Genomic DNA, 12723 nt, shown 5'->3' with positions numbered 1-12723 from the left:
GTCAGCAGTTCGAATCTGCCAGGCGCTCCTTGGAAACTCTACAGGGCAGTTCTACTCTGTCCTACAGGGTCGCAACGAGTTGGAATCAACTTGACAGCAGTGGGTGGTGGGTATCTTTCTACTTGTTCTCAGTGGGACAGTTGACTCAAAGCAACCTTGCCCACCACTGCTAGAAGCAGAATTCTTTTTTCTATAAAATATTTTTGAGGGAAAAATTTAAAAGACCTAATTAAATGGAAGGATATAACATGCTCATGGATTAGAAGACTAAATATTGTAGAGACGCATCTCCCCAAAGTAATTTGCATGCAATGCAGTCTTAAAAAAAAATCCAGTGGGGCAGAGGGAAGGTAAAACTTGATGAGTCAGTTCTAAAATTTATAAGGAAATGCAAAAGACCAAAAGTGGCTGAGATACTTGTGAAGAATAAAAACAAGATAGAAGACTTGCTTTTCTGAGTCTCAAAGCTTACTATAAACCAAAAAAAAAAAACAAAACAAAAAACCCATTGCTGTAGAGTCGATTCTGACTCAGCGATCCTATAGGACAGAGTAGAACTGCCCCATGGGGTTTCCAAGGAGCAGCTGGGGGATTCGAACTGCTGACTTTTTGGTTAGCAGCCATAGCTCTCAACCACTGTACCACCAGTAAAATAAAATAGTGTAATATTGGCACAGCAATAGGCAAATAGACAATACAATAGAAGAGTCCAGAAGTAGATTCAAACATATACAGATACTTTGACTTATAACAGGAGTCCCTGGCTGGTGCAAATGGTTAACACACTTGGCTGCTAACCAAAAGGTTGGAAATTTGAGTTCATCCAAAGGTACCTCAGAAAAAAGGCCTGGTGATCTACTTCCAAAACATCAGCCATTAACCATATGGAACACAGTTCTACTCTGACATACCTGGGGTCACCATGAGTCAGAGTCAACTCTAGCTGACTTATAATGAAGCTGGCACTGTATAGCAGTAGGAAATGATAGATTCTTCAATAAATTGGATATCTCTATCGGAAAAAAATGAAATCTTATGCCCATTTCACACCTGATGTAAAATCAGTTCCTGGAGGGATTGTAGATCTAACTGAAAGGCAAAACAATAAAGTTCCTAGAAAATACCATAGGAGAACATCTTCATGACTTAAGTACAGGAAGCCTTTTTAAACAGGGTTAAAAACAACAACAACATGGGATTAGGCATCTGCAAGATGGGAGACTGACACTTCACTTCCTGGCTGGTGTGTGCTGAGCTGAGAGAGTTTAGGCTGGCACCTGGAGCAAAATGGTGAACCCAGAGCAGAACACAATGAGGGAGGATTTGGGAGAGATTGACCAGTGTTCTCTGGGGCGTTACATAAACACATGAACATAAGAGATTGGTGCCTGGTTCCTGCCTGGAGAACTGTGAAGCTACGAGGCTGGTGGAAGCAGCACTCCAGTAGAGGACAAGGAGAGAGGGTGCCAGGAAGCCAGTTTCTACTCCCAGGGTTTGGTGTTCAAAGATGCAGTGAGGGCCAAGTGAGAGCTCAAGCTCTCTTCATGGGACCATGCCCACGAAAGAACAGCATTTGAATGCCTGCCATGCAGACAGCACCAACAGCCAAAAGAGAACCACCGGTGGCTCCATCTAAGTAAGGAGGCTTTTGTCTCTTACCCTCTACCTGACCCCCTGTCCCTCAGTCCCAGAGGAGCCGCAACAGAAGAAAGATAGGAAGAAAAGGCATGCCAGCCTTCTCCCTTTCCCCCTGGTGGAAGTCCTCCAGTCTTGGTCAATGGGGACTGGAGGAAGGGAAAGACTTTGAATTAAATATGAGATTAAACTTTTAAGTTTGTCTGAATTGGACTTTAAAAACCATTGTACTATGAAAAATTTCAAGCATGTATACAAGTAATTAAGAGTTCAGCTGTTAACCAAAAGTGTCAGCAGTTCGAATCCACCAGCCACTCCTTGGAAACCCTATGGGGCTGTTCTACTCTGTCCTATAGGGTCACTATGAGTCGGAATCAACTCGACAGCAACAGGTTTTGTTTTTTTTTTTAATGTAAGTAGGAAGAAAAGTGTAAAACAAAGAACCCCCAAAACTGAAAACTACAAAGGAAAAGATTCAGAAACTCAAATACCTTAAAATTAGTAATATCTGTTCATCAAAAGACACACCACGAACAGAATGAAAAGGCAAGTCACAGTGTGGGAGAAGGTATTTGCCGTGCACATAGTTGAAAAGTTTTTTTTTTTTATAGTTGAAAAGAGGCTCTGTGTCAGATACTTCTTGCTCTCCACCTCACATCCTGTGGGCCCACATTCTATTCCGGCTATTACTGCTGCAGAATCTCATTTTAGCTACACCTTTCACTTTCTCCCCCAGGACTTATCCTGCTTCAGTGTGAAGTCATGTGGAATCATGTACGATCTGGAAGGGTGAAGGCTTTAACACCTCATGGGCGAACCTTGGTCAATAGGGTCCCTGAGCTGGAGGATAAATGCTCCCTTCTTTCATACTTCAGGTGAATAATTTTGAGGTGCATTTTACAAGGCTCTTCAGAAGGTCCAGTAGGATTGGACCCAAATTTCCCACGACAGTGACCAACTTGAGAAGGTGCCCTTCTGTCAGCTTCCCTCCCTTCTTCTCCACATTTGTTCCTTGGAGTCACTTCTCAAATAAAGTAGAAAGAATCCATATGAGTCAATAAGAAAAAGACAACCCAATAGAAAAATGCAAGAGACCTGACAGGCACTTCATGAAAAAGGAAACCCCAATGGTGAAGAAACATTTGAAAATATGATCAACCTCAATAATAATCAGGGAAATGTTAATCAAACTTACTGCATACTCATCAAAATAGCTAAAATTTTTTAAAAAAAAACTAAAAAGTTTTGGTGAGTGTATTAATTATACATTGCCACATAACAAATCATCCCAAAACTTAATGGCTTACAACAATAAACGTTTATTTTCTCATTGTTTCTGGTCAGGAATCTGGGCTTAGCTCGGTGCCTCTAGCTCAGGGTGTCTCACAGGGCTGCAGCCATCTCAAGATTTGACTGGGGGAGGATCTACTTCCAAGTTCACTCACGTGGCTGTTACAGGCCTCAGGTCCTCACTGGGCTTTTCTTGCCAGGTAGCCCTCTCCATAGTTTAGCTCATAGCTTGGCATCCCTATAGTAAGCAAGTGAAAAAGGGAGGGAGGATGCCCAAGACAGAAGCCACAGTCTTTTTGTAACCTAATCTTGGAAGTGACATTCCATATCTTCTGTCATATCCTATTCATTAGAAGATGTTCCTTAGTTGCTAGGTCCAGCCCACACTTAACAGAAGATTACATAAGGGTGTGAATACCTTCTGGTGGGGATCACTGAGCGCCATCTCAGAGGCTGCCAGCCACAGTGAGGGTGTGGAACAACACGTACATGGACAGTGGAAGCATAAATTGGTATTACTGCTTTGAAAAAGTTTATTTTCTGCCTAAGTTCAAGATATGTTTATCCTATGACCTACCAATTCTACACCTAGGTATTTATCAAAAGAAATATGAGGGCACGTGTACCAGGAGACATGCATAAAGATGTTTATAGTAGCATTATTTGGAATAGTTTCATACTGGAAAAACCCAAATGTCCTTCAACAGTAGAATGGATAAAGAATTGTCTGATGTTCATACAGTGGAATACTATACAGCAGTGAAAATGAACAAAGTACAGTTACATGACACACCCCATGGAGGAACCCTTGTTCAGCTATGCTTCATGTTAACAATAAACATAATGTTTATTTTTTTAGTAAAAAAAAGACAGACACAAAGAAATGTCTATTATTCCACTTGTACACTAAATTACATCATCCAACAATGCCTGCAAATACGTGGTTACCACAAAAGTCAGAAGAGTGGTTACTCACTGTGGAAAGGAGAGGGCCTACTGAGTGGGAGGGGGCATGAGGAAGGCCTCCAGGGTAATGACAAACTTCTATTTCTTGACTGGGATGGGTGGCTACACAGAAGTTTGCTTTCTGATCATTCACTGAGCTGTACATTGTTATTTTGTGTACCTTCTATGTTTATGTTACATTTCCCCATAAAGAAAAGTTTCACAGAACTATATACAAGTACACATCCTATTGTCCTGCCATGCATAAAAGGGGGCTTAGCAGAGGGCCTGCTGTGTGGTAAGTGCTCAGTGCATGTCAGCCAGTGTCCATTTCCAGGGTTCCTTCTGGTGGGAAATCCAGGGCATATCCCTGCTTGCCTCACCTCTTGACTATGCCAGGCAATGGAAAGATGGGAAGACAACAGAGCCCTGTCTGCCAGACCCCTGCCATTTCTAACACAGTTGGGCCCAGGGGAGTAAGGCCCCTTTTCCTATTTATTCATAAAGGGAGGCAGAAGGAGCCAGGGGGATTGGGGCTGGCTATGGGGACCTTGGGTTGTCAGGGGTGGGGAGCCCAGCTCTCAAGGACAACGTGCCTCACCCACGTGGCTTCAGTGAAAAGACAAGAAAGCCCTTTCTAACCCACCATCCCAGAACTTCAATAAAAAGGTCAAAGGAATTTTCCTCCCCTTTAAATGGAAGGAATCTTTCTTGGGCCCAGAAAGAATTATTTATCAGGTGTTCATGGCACTCCCCATGCCTTTGCAGGGGCCAGGCGGGCTCTGAGGCACAACAGACAACTTTATTCCAGGAGGCTCAGGTTATAGGCCAACTTCAAAGCCCCGGGTCCTCAGAGCAGGGCATGAGGATCCAGTTTGGGAATTGACATCAGAGGGCTGTACACAGGTTGATCTGATGTCAGGGTGGACAGCCGCAGGGTTGCAGGAGGAGGCCTCAGAGGATTCACCTGTCCTCAGTACCTGGTGAGCTCAGGAGAGCAGCCTGGCAGTGGCCTGGCCTTGCAAACCCAACTTCAAAAGCCCTGGGCCATTGCTTTACCTGCTCCAGGTGGCTGTCTGAAATGGCAGACAGAGGGTGGAGGGCAGAAGACAAGGACAAGTGGGTGTAAGGAGAAGAAGGATGGTGGATGTAGCCAAACCTGCTCATCCTGCCCAGTCACAGAAAGGCTTAAATGTGGAAGAACCACCTGTAGCCCTGTTCCTAATGAGGAACACACATGAGGGTAAGATCAGCACAGTGATCGTTTACTGAGTCCCCATGCCAGGGACTGTGTTTGAGGATTAGCTCCTCTAATCCTCACAACCACTCACGCAAGGTAGGTACTATTATCATTCCCATTTTTCACATGAGGAAACTGAAGCTTAGGGGGTTAAGTGACATCCACCAGGTCACAGAGTTCATAAGGGTAGATTTGAATTCCATGATCCCTGCTCTTACCTGCTACTCAAGGAACTGGGGATGCTCTCTAGCGTACAGTATAAAACACATAACAGATCACAGCAGAGATAGACAAAGCCATCTGAACAAGACAGGCAGCTTCCTGGGCAACAGGCATTGATTTCATTCATTCAAAAAATTATTTCTTGGCACCTTATATGTGGCAGACGTTGTCTGGGCACTAGGGATAATGGAGTGAATAGGACAATATCCTTCATTTCAGAGTATATGTGAAATACCCCTGGGTACTCCCAGAGCAAGTAGGGAGGAATCTGAAGGGGGCCAGTGTTCCCACAACTGTGTGCAGAGAACTACTGTTTTACTACAGTGATTCTGACCCTATGTTGACTCTCCCATGCCACTGTCTATGAGGGTGAAGATTTGGCATGGACAGAAAGGATTTTGCTGAGATGCCCATATCCTAGGTTCTTTTGGCAGAGCATTTGATCTTTCAGCTTCTGCCAGGGATGATTCTACCTTTGAACTCAAATTCTGGGTCTAGGAAGGAAGTGCTTTCTAGATCTAAGAAGCCCCCAAACGCAAACAGAGACTTGGACCAACAATGAGCCAGGAACTCAAAGGGGGCTGTGAACCTTCAGTGGGTCAGGAGAACCTCATGTGTGGGGAAAGGGCGACTTTGTGGATCACTGCTAGGACCATGGATTATACAACAAGCAAAAGGTATCAAATCAGTTAAGGATAGAGACGCAGGTCAGGGCTCAGTGGGAAAGTGTCCGCCAGTGATGACTGATATCAACCCAGGAGCTGGAGGGTGGTGGCACTGAGCACAGTTATAACAGCTTCCTTCTGACTCTGTGGCCTCAGCCAGTGGACTTTGCCTCTCTCATTCCCTCTTGGTCCTAAGGGGCATGTGAGTTTGAGTGTGCAGTTCCTGAGGACAAAATCCTTGTCCATTCGAAAGAGCTCCCTGTGAGTGGTTCCTGGTTCTCCATGAAAAACCTTCGAGAAGTTCAGCTGCACTGCCACTTCTTACCCCCTAAGCCGTTCCCAGTGCGCTCGAAGAGGTCGTTTCTTAGGGTCTGCATCTGCTGCTCCAAAGCACAGGGCTCAGCATCTCTCCCCAAACCACGGATTTTCCCTGGTGGGGGGCAATTTCCAGCCACCACCTGCACCTCCCCTTGGTGGGCCTGTCTACCCCCATCTGGAACCCTCTCTCCAGGCTCATCTGCATTTAACATCCCTTGTTGGGCTGTGACAGGGAATACTCAACAGACTCATATTAAAAATGCCCTTTAAAATTCAAAAGCTTTGAACTAAAGAAATACCTGGAGAAGTTTTCATGGAAAGTTCAGCTCCACCGGTTCAATTCACCACACTTAGATGCACCTTTTCAAATAATAGGGAAAAAATGTAACAGGGTCAGACCCAATCAATACGCTTGTTCAAACAGAATTGCGGGGACTGTGATGTGCACACGTTTTGTACTCTGCCTTTGTACCGCGCCACTCGCTCTGAAGAAAGGTTTCTTTGCTAGAGAGGAATGAAAGTGGTAGCCTTTTGAGTGACGGTGGCAAAGCAATGGCGTGTTTACCGAGCAGGGAGGGGCTGCCATTTTTCATGTCTCCCGCAGCCCCGTCTCTTTGTTCTTTTTATAACGGCACACAACCCACATGGGCAAAGTCCCTTACACACCCTGGCGTCTGATACTGAATTGGAAGCAGAGGGCTCCCAGCATTTGCCTGCCATGTTTTAGAAAGGTGATTTGTGGATTAGACAAATAATTTGCTACTCCTTTCCCACCCTTGGTGAGAACACAAAAAGACTCACCATGTAGTAGTGCTCTACTGTGGTTGTGGGAAACTTCCAAAGCCCAAAATGGGCTCATCTGGCTGAGTCAGGGCCTGCCTGCCACCCCTGCTTCCAATCCAACAAAGAAAGCCCTCTGGGCCTGTGGAGACGGAACGACTTTGGGGTAGAAAAAGGGTTCCCTGGCTTTGGTCTGACACCTAAAATAGCCAGGAAAATTCTGGAGATCACTGTTTACCTGAAGATAACCAAAGCTTAAGAAAGGCAAGGATAGGTTAGAAAGAGGGGAAGGGCTGGACAGAGTTTACACTCCCAGAGCTGGACATCAAGGCAAGCAGAAAAATAAACGATGGGAAGAATGATGGGCACATTTCCTTCATATGTACTCACAAAATGTACATACATTTCAATATCAACCACTTAATTTATAAACGGCATTCTGGACAGGTTGAGAATCTTGACACTTCAGGAGGTTCAAGTGGGGATTAGGAAAAGATTTTATTCCCAACCCTTATTTTATACCAGATCCTACAATGTTCTTGTTGGCTTTTGCTAAAATTAGGTAGACATCCTCGGCACTACATGGGCCTCGGTTAAAGTTAGAACTCAGGAGTGAATATCTGCAAATGGATGCAGCAGAAGCACGTTCATGTCCCCTTTGTCAGTGGCAATCCCACTGTTTAAAGCTCTGCTCAGGCCCTGTGCTGTCTTGTAAGGAACTGATGCTGGAATCACTGGCCTCAGAGAGCTTGCCAGAGTTGTCCCCATCCCATAGGGACCCTGGGCAGCCAGTACTTTCATAGATGGCCCCATCTCGCCTAAGGTAATACAGGTCTTCTCACGCTTCCTGCCTATGCATGATGTAGCTGGGACATACCTTTCTTGCACCATGTGCGCTCTTCATAGAGTCTCAGCTGAGGGCCCGCCATGCTCTCTGCAGATCGAAATTTGGGCCATGATTCTTATAGAACAGGCTACACCCTCCTCCCTGATTGAGTACTCCGAAGGCAGCAGCTAGTTAGAGGGTTGCCACGTTCTCGCCTACACAAGGATTGTGTGTGTAAAATAAAAACTGAGACCAACAGTAAAACCACTGACCGATGTTTTCACGGAGCAAGTGTCTACAGATGGCCATCCTGCACGAGGGGTATTGCCTCTTGTGCCTTTTTTTTTCTTTTCTTTTTATGCTGGGGGACGTTAGGGGGCTTTGCACTGTTATGGAGTCCTCTTTTCCTCCTATTTCATCTGTTATGGAGACCCATCTCCAAGTAATGCTTAAGATCAGAGAGTATTTTTTTATTTTAAAATTCAAAACGACATCAATAGCTAAAAAAGCAGCAGTGTCCCTTGTTTAGAAAGCCCTGGAAACTATTTTCGCCCGCTTTAAATAGTTGGAAAGTCATGCTAAACCTCGGTGCTCAACTTGGCAATACAGAAAAACTGCCATAACAACAAATTTGGAAATATACACATCCCTAAACTGAGCTGGCCTCTTGCCTTCTGTTTTAAGCATAAATCACAAGTCACAATGAATTACATACAAACCCAGTTTGCCATGGTCTGTCACTAAGCCGCCTCACCGGAACAAGCAGGCAGCATGTGGGTCGGAAGCGGGCCGTGGTGCCTCTCCCTCCCCCATGCTGTCTCGGATTGCAGTCCACTAGCCAAAGCAGCCCCCACATGAGAATCCACAGCCCGGCAGCTCTCAGGCAGGGGTGGGTTAGGGTGGGGGCCACCCCGAGCAGCTACAGAAGCCCAGCCAAGAGCCTAGAAGCACAGGTTTCTTCCCCCAGGCCTTCAAAGTCAACCAAGTTGTCAAGGAACTCTCATCAGGAGAAACTTTTCATAGGTGAACACGAGCATGATCAAGGGCTGACAGTGGGGATTTTCCAGAGAAATGGAAAAAAACTAACCCGGACCACTCACCAGATAATATACCCAGCAAGAAACAGGAAGCATGTCAGGTTAATATTTTAATCTGTACATCTTTTTTTTTTTTTTTGCAAACCATTATGCTCTCATTTAAATTAGCTTTCTCTTGCAAAATATTCATTTCATTTTTCCAACAAAATCTTATAAAGGCAAAAATAAAATTTTATTTTGGCAAATGTCATGAAGTCGATACTGGCAGCATATGGAATTAGTTAAAAATAGACGGCAACTTCTAAATATATTCAAAAAATTTTTTTTCTGAGCATAGTCAAAGATAACCTTTCATTTAAAGTGTGGCTCCGCCCAATTTTTTTTTTTTTCTTTTTAAACATCATTTTCTATATGCAGAATATCATGAGAACACGACTTAAATAAAGGGTCATGAACACTGTGACTGTCTTGGAAGTCCCCTCTTCATTTTGGGCTGGAAGTCATGTCAATGTCCTGCCATTCAGGCCCTGCAGCCACAGGCCATCAGGATGGTGGGGGGTCACACTGCCAGCCCTCCTGCCACCAGGCCCCATCCTGGACAACCAACCACCCGCTGGGGAGCCTGACCCAGGGCTCTCCAGGGTAGGTGGCAAAGGCCCCAGGATTTCCATCACAGTCTGGTGTGGAGGGAAGGCATTCAGTCAGGGGTTTTCAGGTAGATGCCACCCGGTGTGGAGTTTATTGCTCATGATACAATAAAAGTTGCTTCCTGTCACCTTTTCTGTATTTCTAAGTGTACATATATATATTTTTAATTAAAGTGAACTACTTTTTTTCTTTCTGAGAAGAGCCCTTTGCTGAGAGAAACTTATGGGTGGGTTAGGAAGCCCAAAGCTCCCGAACATACTGTTGCCCCTAAGCCAAACCCAAGGGCCATCTACCACGTGCCATCCTGGTGGAGTTTCACCTGGAGCTGGTCATCCGGTCAGGTCAGGGACAGTGACCTCTGCAGCCAAGGAGCCCTCTTCTTCCAGGCAGCATGCCAACGAAGCTGAAGCTGGAATCCACTGGAAGCACATTCCAAATCCAACTTTCCCCTGAGTTCATCCAAAGTTGGACTGGCCTCTGCTTGCCTTGCCCTTCTCCCCCTACCCGCACCTACCACCCAAACGGTACCTGATTCTGTATGTGCAGCTACGAAATCCTGCATCCTCATCTTTCCAGCCACTCAGCCCTTGAGGTGAATGTTATAAAATATATTCTGATTCTAAAATACAGTGTCAGTATTTTATAGTGTGTATCAAAAGTGCCTTTGTCATGTGTAAAAAGGAGTCTGAACTAAAACAAGTGGAGTGTGTGTTAGGACCTAGCCCTATGGTTAACACCCCATAGTCTGTGGGCTCCTCCTTCCTCTAGCCAGAACCCCTGCAGGTGAAAGGGGTTTCCTTGGGGGCAGAAAGATCCATCTTCTCAGAGGAAGCTGGTTCCATTGGGTCTCTGGCTCCAGACTTGTCCTCTGCAGGATAGGTCACGGATCAGTCACTGCCTGGGCTGGCAAGAAGCACAGGAAACAATGAGAGGCTGGCAGGACCCACACCCGCATCTGGTGGTGGGCATGTGTGTGCGCACACGAGACAGGGAATGGCAGACTGGCTGACAGACAGAGAGCAGCAGAGCATGGGACAGGGCAATGCGGCCGCTGTTGGGGGGACGCTTGGCTTCTAGGATTCATGGCTGCTTGGTCCCACCCTCCCTTCACCCTGACTTCCCACTTCTAGGGAGTACATCCTGCTCTGCTAGGGCACAGGGCCTGAGCAAAGAGGACTCTGGGTCCAGTTCTGGCCCTGCCCTGCATTCACTGAGTAGTCTCTCAGCCTCCATGGGCCTCAGTTTCTCTAATCTAAAAGGAGGGTGATTATACCCACCTCCTACTGAATATACTGTAAGAGTAAGAGGAAACATGAATATGTTCTGAAAGAGCATGCAGGACCTAAAAGCCACAGGGGCTGCAAAAGCCAGGAGGAACAGAGCCGCTCTGTGACCTGGATGGTGTCACCATGCTCAATCACTAGGAGAAAACCACATACTCAACTCTAGTCCCGGCAGGGTCTCTGCGGCCTTTTTACAACAACCCAGCTGGAGCTTCAGCGGGTTCTTCAACGATGGGATCTCCACTCCACATCTCCTGAGAGCCTGGCCCTAGTAGGCCAATGTCTTCCCTCCTACCCTCATGTTGGCTGGGGCCTACCGACTCTGCTCTGAGGTTGGGGATGCACCCAGGTGAGTGGACACCTGCTGAAAACCATGCCCCTCCTCCCCCAGCACACACACTCTCGGTCCTTTATTTCACTCCCTTATCCAAACACTTATAGCTCTTGAGTGTGGCCCAGACCAGCTCACAAGTGGCGATTAAGAGCAAAGACTCTGGACTCACAGAAAGGGTTTAAGTCCTGGCTCTGACACTGAGAAACCAGCTCCTTAGGCAAGTCACTCAAGGTGGTCATTTGCTTATCTGTAAAAAGGAGGCTATTACCCTCCTAGGGTTGTTGTCAAAGGAGCTGCTTAGCACACACAGTAGGTACTCAACAATGTTGTTCTTAGTTAATTGCCATCAATTGGCTCCAACTCGAGGCACCCTTATATATCACAGAACAAAATGTTGCCCAGTCCTGCACCATCTTCATGATCGATGGTATGCTTGAGTCCACTGTTGCAGCTATTGTGTATTTTCAGTGACTTCCAACCTAGGAAGCTCATCTTCCAGCACTGTATCGGACAATATTCTGTTGTGATCCATTGGCCAATTTTTAGAAGGAGATCACCAGGCCTTTCTTCCTAATCTGTCTTAGTCTGGAAGCTCCACTGAAACCTGTCCAACCTGGATGACTCTGCTGGTATTTGAAATACCAGTGGCATAGCTTCCAGCATCATAGCAACACACAAGCCACCACAGTGTAACAAACTGACAGACAGATGGTGGTCAACAATGTTAACTGTAAGTATACATAAAAGTAGAAAAGGGAAAAACCCTACAAAATGATAGGAGATGAAATATCAGGGAAAGGACTGCAAGGACCTCTAATCCAACCCTCCTCAGTTCAGGTGAGGCACTTGGCTTCAAAAGTCAAGGATCCAGGCCAAGGACACGAAGTAAGATGGTACCAGACACCAGGTCTCCTGACTCCCGGTCCAGGGCTCCTTCCTTAATCCCCCACTGCCTCTCATTATTAAATATTCACACAGGGAGGATTTGACAGGGCGGTGTTGGAATATTCTGCCTGGCTAAGGGACACTTTCACAGTGCCCTGGGCAGTCTTTTCCTGAAGCTTCCTTTTCTTCCCTTCTAAGGTGTGCAAGCCACTGAAAAAGGGCAGTCCCAGCCCTTGCCCTGGCACCAGTTCACTCTGTGACCCGGGGCAAGCTCTATTCCCTCGCTGAACCTCAGTTTCCTCATCTGTAAAACAGACTTTTTCCAGTCTTCCAGTTCTTTGGCAAAAGTCCTGAGTCCTGGCAAGATCTAACTCCTCTCTTCCAATTGCCTGAGGCTGGCAGTCTGGCCTACCCTGGTCCCTTGGGACATCAGGTCACCTGCCAGGAAGAGAGCATGGGGTGGAGGGTGCAGTTCTGGCCCTTGAGGTCTTTAGGGAGGTAGGAGGCCTAGATTTCACACAATATTCCATCAGAGCCACTGAAGACTGAGTTTCTAAAAAGCACCAGTCTCCTACCTGCTTACCACTCAAGACAGTCTCCCCGGTGGCGGCCGCT

This window comes from Loxodonta africana, chromosome 7, assembly GCF_030014295.1.
Source record: "Loxodonta africana isolate mLoxAfr1 chromosome 7, mLoxAfr1.hap2, whole genome shotgun sequence".
Taxonomy (NCBI): Eukaryota; Metazoa; Chordata; class Mammalia; order Proboscidea; family Elephantidae; genus Loxodonta; species Loxodonta africana.
This window is presented reverse-complemented; position numbering follows the sequence as displayed.